The sequence below is a fragment of the Myodes glareolus genome, chromosome 1 (genome assembly GCF_982192425.1).
Source record: "Myodes glareolus chromosome 1, mMyoGla1.1, whole genome shotgun sequence".
Lineage (NCBI taxonomy): Eukaryota > Metazoa > Chordata > Mammalia > Rodentia > Cricetidae > Myodes > Myodes glareolus.
In genome coordinates this window covers 92,472,257-92,489,805 of record NC_142026.1, presented here as the reverse complement: position 1 = coordinate 92,489,805, position 17,549 = coordinate 92,472,257, and the positions used below count along the sequence as shown (strand labels likewise).

Genomic DNA, 17,549 nt, shown 5'->3' with positions numbered 1-17,549 from the left:
GTGAGGCAGAAGACAGTTATTTTTGGAGGAATTTATCTTTGTGATGTATTTATTTATTTTTTTCCACTACAAAATAAATCCAAACTGTCTGACAGAAAGCTGATCAAAGCTGGTACTTCCTACACTTGGGGCATGTGCAGTGTGATACACAGAACATCAGAAACGTTCCCTTCCCTCCACACATGCCTGTGTCCCCATGTCTGGAAACTAAAAATAGGTTAGGTCATATGGAGGGTTGTGAAGCTGATAATCCATTGACTCTAAAATAGGGAATTGGTCTTACCTTTTAAAAATAAGCTTAATACATTTGAAAAATCCTCAAAAGTACCAAAGGAAGACAGAAGAGGCTGTCAGATTAACAGAGTGGAAAAGCTCAACTGGCCAATGCTGGCTTTGAAAATGGAAGGAAAGGGATGTGAGTCATGGAATACAGGTGCACTAGAAACTGAAAAAAGCAGCAAACAGATTTTCTTCTGTATAGTCCATAAAGGCGAATGCACCTCCGCACTTTTATTTTGGCCTAGTGTGAACATGCTGAAGCTACAGAAGCCTGGGACAAAAGTTGCTGAAACTGTTAGCTTAGAGTAGTGGTCCTCAACCTTCCTGATGCTGCAACCCTTTAATACGGTTCCTGATATTGTGGTGACCCCCAACCATAACATGAACTTTGTTGCTACTTCATAACTCTAAATTTGCTGCTTTTCTGAATTGTAATTTAAAAATCTGTTTTTTCCAATGAACTTGAGAGACCCCTGTGAAGGGTCATTTGACCTGCAGTGACCGACAGGTTGAAAACCACTGGCTTAGAGGCAACTAGTGACAGCAGCAACTGGGAAGTAATACTACCAGCGACTTGTTGCTTCCTTTCTGCATGGTGTTTACCCAAGGCTGTCCCTGCATAGCTGCAGGCCTGTATCCACATAGGAAGTCGTCTTATTCTGTGCATGTCTCTCTGTGTGCCACTATACTAAAAAACGCACCCCTACTTCTGATGATTCTTTATTGTGGCCAGATCTTCCATTTGTGCAACACTCCTGGCCTTTCTCTCCTTCCTTACACACTCTTTTCCCAAGTGTGTAGATGGCCAGTCTGCTCTGTGAGCTGGGGGAAAGGAATTTGGCCCTGCTAAAGAGGGTTCTTTGGGGGATCTACCTCCCTACATGGATGGCACTCAGCTCTGTCTTCTGAGAATAGGTATGTGGATCTGCCTAATGAATCTCTGATCGCAATACCAGGAAATATTCAAGCATACCTTTGTATATATAGTTAATATAGGCCTTTGTGTGCTCCTTTCGGACTGAATGGCTGTGGGACTAGGCGGGACAAAAACCTCTGTCAATACTCCCTACTTTGCTAGTGGGTATCAATTACAAATAGCTTTTTGGCTAGGGGTGAGACTTCATGTCTCCTTCTCCTCAGTACTGGGACCCTGTCTGGCTTGATCCTCTCCTAGTCTTGTTCATGCTGCAACAGTCTTTGTGAGTTCATACATGGATTACTCCTTTTGTATCTGGAAGACACCAGGCTCTTAAAGTCATCTGTCACCGCTGACTCTTGTAATCTTCACTCTCCTCTTCCATGGAGCTCACTGAGCCTTGAGGGGAGATGCTTGATGAAAACTTCCCACTTAGGGCGGAGTGCTCCAAAGTCAGTTACTCTCTGTTCATCATCCAGTCATGGGTCTCTGTCTTGACTCCCACCTACTCCAAGAAGAAGCTTGTCTGATGTCCCCATGAATCATGCCATCTATGAATACAGTGATAGAGAGGTACTAGTGAGGTAGAGGAAAGCACCACTTGAGTTAAGTGACTTCACAAAATCCACGTAGCCACTTGCAATGGGGAAATGCAGAGCCATTCTAAATTTAGCATGTAAAGAGTCATAGCTTCAAGAATCACATTTAACAAACATCACAATTGTTAAGTGATAGGCAATCATTTAAGAGCTGTTTTAACATATGGAGGGAGGAAAAGATGGAGTTTCCTGTGGCATCTACATCCAGCTCGTGCCGCCGTCTTCACTAACAACAGATGGGCCTCTAATCAATATTTTAAAACAGCTGAACATTTGTTTCAGCATTTGACTGACATAACCATTGAGTACAGGCACAGAAAATATTTTAAGCCTTATAGATATGTGGGCATTTATTTTTTCTCCTTCATCGTCTTTCTAAATGGTGTCTGGGAGGCTGCAATAGATAGATGCTCATATAGACATGGTTTTAGAGGGAACACACAGCTCAGAGCCTCATGGTACATGTGGTAATACTACAGTGGAAATACACTGGCTGCTACCCAAGCTCAGGTTTTCAGTGATACCCAGAAAGTGTCAAAGGAGAAGGATAAGTGAAAAAGAAGACAGAAAATGATGGTAGGAAAACAGAAAATGTAGAAAGAGGGGGAATGAGGACATATTTGTTAGCCGTGTATGGAGCATCTCTATGTAGCCTGAAGGCAGAAACCTGCTGCTACTGACCCAGAACTATGCATACTGCCTGGTTGATTTTCATTTAATTCACTTAACTGATGTATTGGGAAGACAACTTATTGGAATAAATTTGTTTTTTAACTAAAAGAACTAGTATTCTAGCTATCATCAGAGATCATGGTCTTTGCTGACCCAAACCTCACAGAGAGAAAATATAATTAAGTTATTAAAGAAAAAGCTTGAAAATTACTGGAAGCAGATGAATAAAGTGCTGTGGGAACCTATGAGGTATTCTTTGCTCTATTGTAGACCCTGGGGACTCTTTATGAAACATAAAGCCTTGAAGAATAGTAGGCAAGGTCTGGGGAGGACCAGGCCTGCTATGCAAACAAGAATATCACAGTATCTTGAAATGGATCTCCTGGACATAAGAGGCTAGGGATACATGGGGGTCTTGTAAACAGAAGGGTATTGAGCTCAGGGCTAACCTGGGATCCGTAGCAAGACGCTGAATGAAAGAAAAGTGTTGTATAATCAAGCTCAAATATAAACACGACAGACTGCAGTCAGGAAGACACAATGACAGTGACCGTATGAGGGAAGATGATCATTGCCAGTGCCTAGGTTGAAAAATCAGAACAATCTAAAAAATGGCATGCTTCATGCTTATGCACATCAAAGTCTTATTAAGACAAGAGCTAGTCTGCCCCCAGATCATAGAAATAAATAAGCAATTAAAATACGAGGTAAGTCAGTGTGACAGAAACTAAGAGAACAATACAAAGGCATGATGCAACAAAAAGCTTGTGACTTGACAGAACAAAAAGACTGATAAATCTAAGCAAAAGAGAGAGAGAGAGAGAGAGAGAGAGAGAGAGAGAGAAAGTATAAAGTTAGAGATGAAAAAGGGAACATCACAATAGAAATATAGAGGATTACTAAAGAATGCTTTGAAAATATAATTGTGAAACTTAGGAAACTCTAGACAAAATGGATTAAGTTTAGACACATATGCCCTGACAACACTGACCTAATAAGATATTTTGAAAACCTCAGTAGACCAAAAATAAAGAAGCAAGATGGAAGATTGAAGCAACAAGATTGAAGCAATAATGAAAAGTCATTTAACAAAGAAAAGCACAAGGATGAGTAGATTTGCTGGTGAATTGCACCGGCCCCTTAAAGCGAGAGCACCAGTACTTCTCAAACTGTTTTTACAAAGGAGAGGATAGGTAATGTCTCCAAACTCATGAAGCAAGTATTATTCTGGTACAAAAGCTGGATAAAAACATAGCAAAAAGCCCAACTACAGTTTAGGTTTCCTGAGGAACGTCGAGGTAAAACTTGGCAGTAAATGCTTGCTATTGGGCTTCAACAATACTTTTAAAAGACAAAACACCACAATCAAGTTGGGTTCATTTTGGAACTCAAAGATGGCTCAACATACAGAAACTGACACAAAATAATATAGGGCGTAAGTAGAATCAAAGATAATAATCACATGATCTCCTCAACCAATGCATAATTGGGCTCTGACAAAACCAGCATGCTTTCATCATAATAAGGCTTTGAAAAAACTAAGAATGAAAGACTCACTTCATAATTAATAGAATGTTGTAAATGGTAGTCTTTGAGACAATACTATAGTCCATGGAGGAAAATAAACATTTTCTCAAAATTCACAAACAAGATAAGAGTATCTTTTTACTCTCTTTACTTTCATTTTGAATATTGTTTGAAAGTTTAATGAGAGCAATAAATCAAGAGAAAGAAACAAAATGAATTCAAAGAGTAAGGAAGAAGCCAAATTACTTACATTTTCTGATGATATGATCCTGTCCTAAAAAGACGACATGGTGTTTTACCAGAACACTCTTAGACTTGATTCACAGCATCATCAGAGTAGTAGTTACGTAAAGGCAACATACAGAGCTAATTAGCTTTTCTAGGCAAGGATAGTGAATATGTTAAAAAAAAAAGAATTCAAGCAAACACTCACACAGAAGCCCCCAAAAGAAAACTTAGGAAATATCTCCACCATAAAACTTAAAAATACTGTATGAGTAGTTATATTAAAGAAATGTATGCATACATACAGGATGAATATATACAATCATTGGAGCTCCCACCATTATTCCAACTGTATTCTTCACAGAAAGGGAAAAACAATCCTAACTGTGTGTGGTGGTGTACATCTTTGATCCCAACACTCTGGAGACTGAGGTAAGTGGATTTCTGTGGGTTCGAGGACACCTTGGTCTACAAGGCAAGTTACAGGACATCCAGGGTTGTCGGACAGAGAAACCCTGTCTTGAGAGAAAGAAAAGAAATGATAAAAAAATAAAGAAAGAAAAAAAGGAAGAAAGGAAAGAAGGAAGGAAGGAAAGAAGGAAAACAATCCTGAAGCTAAGAGGGATGCAGAAAAGACAAAGCAATCTCAAAGATAAAAAGTAAAAAATAAAAATAAAAGATCCTGGGCTAGAGATTTAGCACTTACTCAACTTCATACATAACATTGAGCCATATACCAAAACCAGCATGGTATTGGCACAATAAAGACATACAGGACAATCCATAGAACAGAGAACCTGGAGATACACTAACACAATTACAATCACAGCTATTTGCTTCTCAACAAAGGCAGCAAAACATACATTGTAGAAAGGACAGCCTCCTTGACAAATGGTGTGGGAAACTGAATATTCACTTGAAAAAGAGGAGAACATGATCCTGGCCTCTTACCTGGTATAAAAATCAGCTTAGAAACTTTATGAAAAATCTAAACATTTAGAATTGTCAGAGAAAAGATTGGAAAAACACAGTCAAAGACATGACTTTTTAAAAGGGCGACAATGTCTCAGGAAATAATAGCACGAATTCACTGTTGAAATCATATTTAGTTGAAAGCTTCTGCACAGCAAACTAAATAATTACCAGGGTGCAAAGACAGCCTACAGGATGAAAGATTATCTTTTTAGCTATTGATCTGATGGGGAATTACTATTAAGGATATATGAGGAGCTCAAAAAAATTGAATTCCAAGAGAAAAATAATCCATTAGATGGACAACTGGAGTAGAGACTCTCCAAAAGATGCAATACAAAAGAGTAATAAATAAATGAAACCTAATCCACCTCTTCATCTTTCAGTGAAATGTAAATCAGAACTACATTGGAATTCTAGACCAGGCCATTTCGACTATCACCAAGAAAAAACAAGCAAACAAACAAAAAAAATTATTAAGCAAATGCTGTTGAGGGAGTGAGGCGAAAGAACTTACGAAATGTCGGTGGGGATCTGAGCTAGTGCAGCCAGTTAGAAAAGCTAATACGAAGATGCTTCAAAGAATTAAAAAGAGAGTTACGAACTGGTCCAGTTACACTGCGCCTGCACATTACCCAAGCAATGAGCCAGCACTCACCAGAAACATCAACCAACACACCCTTGTTCATGTAGCAGTATTCAGAAGAGATAAGTCACGGAATCGGGTTTTTGGGTGGAACCTGCTTTCCTGAATGTAAGATTATGTCCTCTGCAAATGGTCATGAGTTGACTTTCTAATTTCCAAGTCGGATGCTTTTTATATCTTTCTCTTGGTCTATTACTCTGGCTAGGACTGCTAGTACTATGTTGAATAAAGGAGATTAGGTTTAGTAGCCAGCCTCTAGGATGACCTCAGCTTAACCTCTTGATGCCCATATCCTGGTAAAATTCCATCCCCTCCACTGTATGGGAGTTAGTCTGTATGACCAGGGCAAAACAAAAGTGATGGTTTATTACATCCAAGGCCAGGTCATAAACCACACTGTGACTGCTTCCTTGCTTTGTCTCTTGAACTGTGTTCTCTATGGGAGGAGCTAGTGCACTGCTAGGACACTCAAGTAGCCTATGGCTTATTCCTTGTTATAAGCCTATGGCTTATTCAGCAAAGAACTGAAACCCTTACTCAAGTGCCATGTGAGCAAGCCACCTTGGAAATGACTCCACAGTCCTAGTGAAAACTCCAAAAGACTTCAGCCTTTGCTTGCATGTTGGCTGCAACCTCATGAGCAAATCAAGTCAGAACCTCCCAGGGAAGCCACTTCCCAAGTCAGACAAAAGACATTTTTGGGATAATTAAGTCATTTATTTTAAAGCTCCTCTGTTTCTGAGTAATTTTTAATGGAGCAATCAGTAGCTATAGTTTTTGCTGACATTGAGACAACGTCAAAAGATAAAGCAGGGAAGACACTGAAGATAGGATTTCACATTTCCCGTGAACATTGGGAAGGTTTGTAGAGCCCCCCAATAGTTGACCAGGGTGGGGCACGCTGCGACTTCTGCACCACCCCGATCCACACGACACGGAGACTAGCACAGCTAGGAAGTGGGTAGATACGGTGGCAAGAACTTACTTTCATAAGCATAAGCCCAGGACTCCTTCCCCTGTATTACTCTTCAGCAAAATGGGTTTCACTTTTTCTCTGTCATTCGTGTGAGATCCGGCCCCAGCTTGCTGAGGATCAGTCATTGGCGCAGGAGCACTTGCTTATCTAGAAAGAAGACTGTGTTCCTTGGTAAAGTGGGAGGTAGCTTGACTGTTGATTTTCATAGGCTAAGGAATCGCCCCACCTCCAAAACTGTACTGGTTCTACTGCTGAGATTGTGATTGCTCCTTCTAAGACAAAAGAGATATTGCAGACACACAATTATGTTAAAGATCTGGATAGGGAGATGACGAGATGATTCTGGATTATTCAGGTAGGCTCTGTGTGTAATCACAACGTCCTTACAAGAGAGAAGGGAGGGAGCTTTGATAAGAAGGAAAGGAGATACGGTGTTGCAGCCTGGAGAAACAGGTGACGCAAGACCAGGCTGTGAGCCAGGGATGAGGGCATCCTCCAGTCTGGCAAAGGAAAGAAGTGAGATTCTTACTCCACAGCCTCCTTGATTTTAGCTCACTGTGACTGACTTCAGAGTTCAGCCTGGGAAAGGAGATATGTTGTGTTGTTTTAGGCCATGAAGGCTGTCACTAATTTGTTATAGCTACTACACGGAATAAATTACATTTATCTCAGTTCCAACTGGTCCTACCTAGCTCTGACAGCTCATGTAGAACCAACTAAGATTTTGTTTTCTCCTCTACAAAAGAGGAATAATAAAATGTCTTTTTCACAGGGTTGCCGTGAGATTGCATAAGATCATTCACGTCAAGGGCTCGCGATCAGATTTGGCACACTGAATGTTTTTTGCAGCCTATGAGTTTGGTCTAAGAAAGGAGATCATAAAAATTTTCCCTAGTCTTACAAAAAAAATCAAGTTGTTCTTGGAATAGAGAAAGGTTAAGTAATTCTTAATTCTTTCCCTTCTTTCCTGACTCCTTAAAAAAGTTAGAAACTAAAGGGGGGAAAAGCAAGCAAGTGGAACGACTACGAAGTGACCCAGATGAGACCGCTGAAGGCCACAGGAAAGAATCATCTAGAACCGACTTCATGGGAAACCACACAGAGCAGGTGAAAAGCTGTCTGAACTACAAAGACCCCTTGAGAGAGCGCTTGCTTGCAAGGTGCCTGGAGAGCTACCTTGAACACAAAACTGTTCTTCAGGTTCAAAAAAGACTGAATTGAGGGCCACGCATTTGTTTCTTAAAGTAGAATGCTTTGCCTTGTCAAAGCAAGCTGTTTAATACACAAAGCTAAGGGACGCTATCAAGGGGCAGCCTTGGAGAACTGGTCATGCCGCTGTGCACTTTCAGGCCTAGGAAATCCATACAGCAAAACAACCTTTTCTTTTCCTTACTTTGGATTTCTAGAAAACTTAGTGTTAATTAGTCATATCCTCATAATTACATTTATTTACACTATGCATCCCTCTAACTCAGTCCTCCTTAGAGGCATCTTCTACTTCCTGTTGACTTATCATTTCTATTCTGTAGTGTCTATTCTATAGTTTATATGAACTTTCCGTATGACAGCGATAAGGTTTAGTCTCCCATCATTTCTAGCAAGAGACCGCACAGATAGGAAGGACATCCCCATCATCCTTTTGCACAGTGCTTGGAAGAACATTCTGTGCTTTGTGGTTGCTTTACAGAAATAGAGTTGACTCTAGATAATGTAAGGCAAAGGACGTTTTCAAAACAGAGTCTGGTGCTGCTGTCTTCACTGCGATTGCGGAGTAAAGTGGGGGTCATTGTCCCATCTTGGCCGAAGATTTTCATAACTAAGGCTTCTGTTGTGTAAACTTTTCCTAGAGAGACAACAAGAGTCTGTTCATCCCTGAAAGGGCACCAGCAATAAACTAGAGAAATGACTACATTTAGGTCTAGCTTGGTGAACCAATGAGTTTAATTAGGATTTTACTAACAGAAACGTGGGTGAGGAGTTACTTAAAGGAACAGAGGTAGCTTGTAGGTGGTTACACCACTAAAAAGATATTTCTTCCCCAACAACTGTCAACTTTCTCTGTATATTCAGGGAGGGACACTGTATGCAACTATATACATGTTTGGGGAGGGACTGGGTTTCATGGGTCTTTCATTCTATCCATGATGAAGAGTTGAGGGACTCAATTTTTTTTTTCTTGCAGGTTTCCTGCTGGCGGGGCTAGTGATCAGCCACCGAACTTGAAGAAACACAATGTTCCATAATAGTCTGCAACATTCTCATTCTGCTGGTTAGAGGTGATTCTTGTGAGCATAGGAATCTGGCTTCTTGGGCTGACTTTTGAGGTGAGAGTGAGAAAGGGGTGGTACCAGCCCTGGGACAAGATCAGTCTGCAGACAACTGATGGAGGTGCTAGTCCCTCGGATGCAGAGACTCGGCTACCTAAAAAGTCTATAGTGGCTGGCATCTTGCTATGGTGGTCTTGGTTGACTAATGGACGATAATTACTGAGATGGGGTTTCATCTCTGCCCATAGAGGACTCTTGTTTGGCTGGTGCTACGTCATGATGATGTGTAACAGTTCTGGTGACAGATCTTTTGGACCATTTTAAAATTTCTGCTCGAAAGTATTGGCCAGTCCAAAAGAAGTTTGCTTGCCCACACCCAGCCTCCCCACTCCTTTTGTGTAAAATTAATGTAGGACCTGAGATGCGTCCAGATTCTAGAAGAGAATACGGAGCTTTTATTAGTCACAGCTTACCCGCCAAAAGGACTGTTCTCCATTGCTTCAGCTGTAATCGTCAACAGTCAATGCATTCCAGCGGGTCACACACGATCAGCAATGCCTTCTTAGTTCCACAGTAAACACGGAGGCATAGAGAGCAGGAGAGTATCTGTGGGTAGCAAACGCAAAACATTCCATGCCCCACTTTCTCGTGTTTCAGGGAATATGCCTCTGCGCTGCTCCCCTGTGTCCTCAAATCATGATTAATTTAAACCTCTTTCTCTCCTTGCTTAGGCTTGACAGAGCAACTGCTTCTCTGTCGCATTGATTTTTCTGTCCTTGTGGATTCAGAGCCAGGGTTGAGTCCTCTTAACAGGGTGAGCTTCCTGACAAGGGAGTTTTGCAACCTAATTTACGGCCAGAGTCAAGCTTGTCGGTGAGTGCCAGGGGGGACCTGTCGCAACCAGCCCCTGAAGTATGCATTTAATAGTGTTTATCCAAGCAAGTTTGGGATTTCTTCACTCTCTCCAACAAATATGTTATTTGTAATACTTATCTTCCTTAATCTAGGTGTTTGAAAAATGTCGCTAACGTGTGTGGGCTAGAATGCATTTTACCTTTCTACGGGACTACGCATTTAGCAAGGGCCGTCTCTAAGGAACGTTCAGCCCCTGCTGGCTGTTGCTCCGCATCATGTCTTCCTGCAGTGACCATGGCTTAACCCTGAAGGAAAACAGGGTAATCTTTTCAAATAAACATTCTCAAGGATGTTTAGAGGGAGCCCGATTGCTAGCACGGAGATCGCTGAGGATGCTACTAGCTGTACCGAAGCAGCACAATTACAGTAAGTGGGGGGTGAACGTAATAAGCATTTGGTCTTTCCAGATGATGAGCAATAATCAGCTAAGCTGTAAGCAAAGATCTGTGTGTGTTCTAAAAGTCACTTGGGACCCTAGTTCTCTGTGTATCTGGTAGAACATAAGGCATAGACCGGCCACTTGGTCACTGAGCTGGCGAGGGATAGCAGCAGTACAGACAGGATCCTTAGAAGGGGTTATATCCCAGTGTGTACCATCACGGATCAAAAATATCCTCAGTTGAAAATACATGTAAATTGCTGTCCTGCCCAACACCCAAGTTTAGGAGCACAGCCTGCTCAGTTTCTATTAAGTGTTTCCCTCATGTTGGTGTGACCGACTTAGATGGACAGTTTACTGTCTTTGTCCAATATCTTGGGAGAGAATCATTCTTCCTTTGTATAGTCCTTGGTAGGGGGGTATAAATACTCACAATTTTAGACCTGGTTTCTGTGGATTACTCTTGAATCATGGGAAACTCAGAAAATTGTCAAGTTGACCCATTGTAGACTGGAATTATCTGTATTTGTACGAAAGTCGGCTAGGTTTTGTTGGTCTAACCTGCTTTTGATCAGAGTAAATACGAGATGAGAAAGCACTTGTGATTAACCGACAAGAGGCATTTAAATAAACGGTCACATAAAATTAATCCATGCAACATCTTTATTCTCAAGGAATTTGACATACATGAGAAAGAAAATATAGGGCATAGATTAGATAAACAAAGGTTTACTTGAATGATCCAACTAAAGGTAAACAAAGTCCATATGCTGGCATTCATCCTATCACCAACATTATGTTGTGCTGAAATGTTTTTTATGCCCCCTTCCTTGCCTGTTGGTTTCTTCAGGGCAAATGGCTTATTTTACTGGGGCCAGAATTTTCGGGAATTAGTACGGGTTCTGACCCATATGAGGATGGAATGATGGAGAGAATGGACTTGGTCTTGAGTTTAATATTAGAAACAGAAAGCAAAGGAAATGTGCTCTCCTCTTTCTTGAGTCTTCCTCCCTTCCTCAAACTTTTATGCTTTGCTCAGATCAGGAAGAGTTTACTCCGTGCTAAAGACTTGTGATAGATGACAGAGCTCATTTTAGGAACCAGACTTATCTGCGGTTTTTGAAGTTTCTAATGGTGGGCGAAGGTTCCATGAGAATTTGCACAGTCGCAAAATTAAGTCTCTGAAATCTCACTCACCCTCTTACCATTCCTTAGAAGAGGGAAGTTGTTGAGGAAGATTTGTTTACATTGTGAAGATGTGTCTTTGCCAAGCCACCTCCTGATTGGTTTAATTAAGAGCTGAATGGCCAATAACTAGTCAGGAAGAGGTTAGAAAGAACTTCCAGAGTCAAAGAAGATTCTGGAAAGAAAAGGGAATTGCCGGCCAGATGCTGAGGAAGCAGGATAGGCAGTATGGAGATACCAAAGAGACACTGATGAGGTCGGACATGCAATCCAGAGTAGAGGTAACTGAGCTACACGGCAGAATATAGGGTAATAAAAGAAGGTTAATTTAAGTTATAAGAGTTAGTGGGACCTGCCTAAGATAGTGGCCATGATTTTATAATTAATAAGAAATCTCCATGTCATTATTCATGAGCTGGCAGCCCAAAGAAATATTGAACTTTAAGAAATTATAATGTAATTATTAGCCTGTAGAGATACTTTATCACTTTTGGATAAGTCCAGAAGAATGTGCAAACATTCAATAGAGAGATGCTTTTGAGATACTAGTGTGTAACTTGATATAGTTAAAGGTTATGTGAAGAGAACTTAGTATACATTTTTTTGTTTTGTTTTGAAACAAAGTCTCACTATGTATCCCTGACTGGCCTGGAACTTCCTATGGAGAGCAGGCTGAGCTCAACCTCACAAGATCTGTCTCTACCCTCCAAGTACTGGGATTAAACGTGTTTACCACTATACCCAGCTAATACTTCATATGTATTAAACATGTTTAGACTTCACAGTAATCTTATAAAATGGGCATTATTGCTCTTGTTTTGAAATAAAAAGGCAAAAGTATTGCATTTTTTAATATTCATTTCACAAAATTTATTTTACACTCTCATGTTCTTCGTAAATTCAACATCTAGTATAGAAAATTGACATACAAGCATGTATGTAGTTATATAAAACAATATGGTGGGAAAGGAGAAGGAGCCAAGCCAGCAGCAATGGACATGGGGAATAAGACACTGGGTTATAAGAAGACCTCCCTAGAAGCAGCATGCCTGGGCAAAACTTGACTTTTTAAGGTTCTGCTATATTGGGAGTTTCTCTACCCTTTACAGAAGGAAATTCCATGATTTTGCAAAGACAGATTTTGGTGTTTTTTTCTACAGTATGCTGCTGAAGAATTGAATTTGTGAGGGGAAGGAGTTAGATTAAGTTTAGATTTGCTTGTAGTGAGGCTGCTGGGGAAAAGAAGTCACTCAAACATTTGGGGCCAAGACTTCCTCACTTATGAGAAGAAATAGGCCCACTCATTCATTCTATGATGACATCTTTTCCAAACAGAAGACATCAAGATGCCTTCAAATCAGACCAGCTATTTCTCTAGATATTATCTTCCTATTGAGACTGTGGTCAAATGTGAGGTGGAGCAGTTAGGTATGAAGGAAGCTGGTCACCTGGCGAAAATTTATCTCATTTCCTTTTTATCAGTGTCAAAACCTCAGCATATTATAGCTTCAGGATGTCTTTTTTTAAAATAAAGTCTTTGAAGACAGTGATATTTGATCATTAACGATACACACACACACACACACACACACACACACACACACACACATATATATATATAGAGAGAGAGTTCCATCTAATATATGAAACTTGAAGACTAGGGAGCTTCATCCGAAAATTAGTTGCTGCCCATAGAAGCTCCTTACTTAGAGGGAAAGAAAGTAAAATAGCAGCAGATACACACACATTTCTACCAGGAAAGACAGGGAAGCGGGTCAAAAATCTCAGACTTTGAATTTGGATTTTCCAAGAAATCAGTCTTGTTTAAAATTCATTAGTTCATCTACAGCAACATGATGTTGTTGATGATGATGGGTGTGAATTTCTGTGTGTGTAAGAGAGCAAGACAACACACACAGAGGAGAAAATCACACACACACACACAGAGAGAGAGAGAGAGAGAGAGAGAGGGAGGGAGGGAGGGAGAGAGGGAGGGAGGGAGGGAGGGAGAGAGAGAAAGAGAGAATAGGAGAAAATTACAATATACTGAGTTGTGTTCCAGAGATTTTCTTTTTGGAAAACCTTTTCCAATTTAGTCTTAAAATATTATTAGCATATGTTCATTAAATGATGCGTTTCATAGCGACATTTTCCTATATGTATGTCATGTATTTTGCTCTGTCTCATCACCCATTGCCCTGTCTTGTCCCTTTTTACCTCTCCCTTTCCATCCCCCAAATAATTCCTCTTCTGCTTTCATACCACATACATATTAGTTCATGATATATATTTGGTATGTCAATGTATTTATAATTATATTTGTACTTATACACAATGTAGATACTTCAAATTAAAAAGAATGTAATCTTTCTGAGTCTGGCTTTTATTGCTTAACATGACAGTCTCCAATTCTCTCCATTTAGCTGCACATGAAACACTTGTGTTCTCTTTGGCTCATTAAGTTCATTAAAGTTCATTGTCATATGTGCTTTGTTTTATTTATGTAGTTTTTTGGGGGCATATAGAGAACTCCTGTACTCACAGAGAAGCACTAAGAGAACCAACAATGTTAGTCAAGCAGGGATGTCTCCTCAATGGAGGAGATAATGTCACATACCTGCATTCCATCCAGAAAGCTGAGAGTGGATTTTTCTAATGACCTGGTGACCTTTTTGCTGTCTGTGGTGGTAGACCTTTCCCATCTTTGGTTATAGAGGCAGGTCTCCCCAAAATTCTTTGGAATGATTGTCTCTGATTCTTCCCTCTCTAGGCCATTATTCAACCTTAGGTGAGATGTCACATGTACTTTATGGTCTGCTGATCTCTGTGCTGCTGGCCAGAGACCACGTAAGATTCTAGGCCTTTCGGCTATAGAACCCACTCTGATGGTCACGTGTGCTTTGTAAAGGCGATTCTATGTAGTCATACCTTAAGCTTTGTTGTGTATCTGGAGTTGAGATGACTGTTGCCTGAAGACCTTTTCCCAAATTGTACTGTGTCTTAAATAATGAACTGCTTGGCATTAGACTCCTGGATGTGTGATCTAGGTTGATGAAATCAGTCTCCACCAGGATTTCATTCTCATCTCCTCGAGCGTCGTGCTTCCCAGTAGGACACCTTCAGGGAGCCCCTCAGTAGTCATCTGATGATTGACAGTTAGACTGATACCCTGACTTGACTCTTATGAATAGGGTTACTAAAGGCAATGCGTGTGAAGATGTGTCTGTTATATGATATCCTAGATTCGTTACAGTATAGAGATCACTTGATGCTTATGTAAAAACCGTGGAAAGCTATGACTGATTGACTAATTTCTGGTGTAGTTAGTCACTTACACTGGACTTTTTAACACCAAATATTTCCTTAGTTTTATCTCTTGACATAAAGGAAAACACCCATTTATGTCCAAAAGACGCTGTTTTCATCCCTGTCCTCTGACTCCTGCGATCTTTTTTCTATAACAGTTCCTGAACTTTGAGGTATGGGGAGGTTGCAAATGTCCTTTTTGTGTTGACACTTGCTCTAGCACTTTGACCAGCTGTGAGTTTTTGCACGGAGAGAGACCTAAGTTGGTCGGGTCCTAAAGCTGAGCGAAGGAATCTTTCAAGATAAACTCTCTCACGTAGTTCAGTCAATCTGTACATTGGCAAACCACAAGGCCCGTGAAGTTGTATTCATTCGCAGATTTGCATCGGGAGCTGTGGTGCACAACATTGCTTGATTGCCACACAAATGGCACCTCTCTTTGTCTGTCCTACAAGGCAATAAGTGGTTTAGACTGTTTCCTTCCTCATTGTCAAGTGAAACTCTAAGTTTGTGTATATATAAAATGTGGCCTGGACTTGCAGTGATGTGAGTCATAGGGTTATTTTCTTTGTGGATACCACTGAAATCCTTTCAAATATTTTCCAGTTTGTTCTCTCCTGAATATTTCCTATCCTGTAACCTGCTTAATTATGTCTGACCCAAATACAGCTCACACTGTTTAGAACAATCATCTTAGGATTGAACAGTAAAGAGGCAAGCTTGCCCCAACCAAGCTTCGTACAACCAGTCCTATCCTGTTGCCTAGTGTCTCCTTATCTAGTACCATTCCTTAAGGACCATTACAAGAAAGAATAGACAATTTCTTTCATCTTTGATTCATTCATTGCATATATCCCTCTGACTTTCTAGTTATAAACCTCTGTGTCTTGCAGTGAAAGCCATAACGAAATAGAAAATCCTGTTCTTGTTTCTAGAAGGTTGCATCTGTTCATATATTTCTGCCATCTTAACTTAAGTTTATGAACAAGCTATAGAAGAGAGCTTCTGCCTTGGAAACAGCTACTGTACTGAATTATAAGCTGGGGAAGTGGGAGCTCTCAGTCTTCACCCCCTTTTCTAGATTAGTTTATTCTTATTCCCCTCAACACACCTCATGTAATAACCAAAATGCATAGTCAGGTCTTTTCTGCCCGCATGGCTCACAAAAGGCTCAGGTCTGTTCCTAGCACTTCTGCTCAGTTCCTCTGTTGCCAAAGGAAATACAATCCTTCCCCAAAGCCCTCTATTAGGTATATCTTATTTCAATTGGGTAAAATTCTCTGATGCTTGATAAGGCAGGGAAAATTAAATGAGAACCCCAAAATTTGAAGCCTGAAGGATCTTCTTCTGAACTTGTCTTCTCCTTCGCATTGATGGATGTTCTATGGGAATATTCCAGAGTCTCTTTGAGCTTCAGCTTCTGCATCTGTGAATTGGGGGTGATAACACTGCAAAGCAGTCATGCTTTCTGATGAGGTGGTTTATATAAGTAGAGTAAGACAGGGCTCACACTCATAGCTTAGTGTATAATTGCTAGATAGTATGGGACACTACGAACTCTTCTCTCCTGCAGATCTCCAGAGGCTCATCCTGTATTAGATTTTGGACTGCTTAAGAGGTTCTATAAGATGAATGCCTTGCTCATGGTTCCCCAAAGCCTTGCACAGGACTTGGAACTTAGCAGATACTCTTGTATGTTGGGTATCTCAGTGTTACTGTAAAGCTACCAATGCTCACAGATCTGTGAGCAACAGGCTCAGCAGAGTAAACAGACTGAGGGAAATAAAAATCAGGATCTGTAAAGATTTGGTCTTAGCTGAACAAGACTCTGAAAAGCAGGGTGATTATACAGAGGAAATGACAGGTTTTGTGTGATTTAGGACCACAAGGTGACTTCTTTTTGATGTTACCATAAGATGAATCAGAAGAGAGACAAAAGATGGGGCCAGCTGCTTTCAGGTCCTTAAACGTTTTAAACAAGGAAAGCAACCCAGTCATCACTGATTAATCTTTGATGATTTATCCCTTGAACACTATTTAAAAAGAGAATTTTAAATGAAATTAGTTGAACTCTCATGACCCATGGCCCTATCAATATCATCAAAAGAAGTAGATCTGTTGTAGGGAGGCTGCTAGTTAGTTACAGTTTCTCAGCAGCTCAGACCCACAATAATCACACAGAAACTGTATTCATTAAATCATTGCTTGGCCCATTAGCTCTAACTTCTTATTGGCTGACTCTCACCTCTTCCTTTAACTTATTTCTATTAATCTGTGTACTGCCATGAGGCTGTGGCTTACCAGGTAAAGTTCCCAGCATCTGTCTCTAGTTGGGCTACATGACTTCTCTCTGACTCCACCCTTCTTTTACCTAGCATTCAGGTCAGATTTCCCCACCTAGCTAAGTTCTGCCCTGGTATAGGTCCAAAGCAGGCCTTTATTAACCAATGGTATTCACAGCACACAGAGGGGGATCTCACATCATAAATCTTAAATTTTAAGCACTGCTGGAGCTTATTTTCTGACTTAAGTCTGCCATTTTTTTTCTGGAAATAGTAATTCTCTAGAAGTATGTTGAAACATCCAACATTTTAGCAAATGAATGTCAAATGAGAATATCTGGGAAAGGAATAAATATACGATCAAGCTGCATTAGAAACGAGCACTATTGAATAGCTTCAAAAA

General features: G+C 40.4%; 2 long non-coding RNA genes across 2 annotated transcripts; one reads left to right on the top strand and one right to left on the bottom strand.

Moving 5' to 3' along the window:
- Window positions 1–31: 31 nt before the first annotated feature.
- On the bottom strand, window positions 32–9,733 carry LOC146895879 (uncharacterized). The gene is made up of 3 exons (XR_015002165.2): window positions 9,553–9,733; window positions 6,822–6,959; window positions 32–1,746 (listed from the first exon to the last, which is right to left on the bottom strand). It is a non-coding gene; the product is annotated as an uncharacterized LOC146895879 (long non-coding RNA).
- LOC146895880 (uncharacterized) lies at window positions 6,934–13,526 on the top strand. The gene is made up of 5 exons (XR_015002170.2): window positions 6,934–7,167; window positions 7,797–7,919; window positions 8,995–9,136; window positions 9,811–9,952; window positions 10,087–13,526. It is a non-coding gene; the product is annotated as an uncharacterized LOC146895880 (long non-coding RNA).
- Window positions 13,527–17,549: the final 4,023 nt, after the last annotated feature.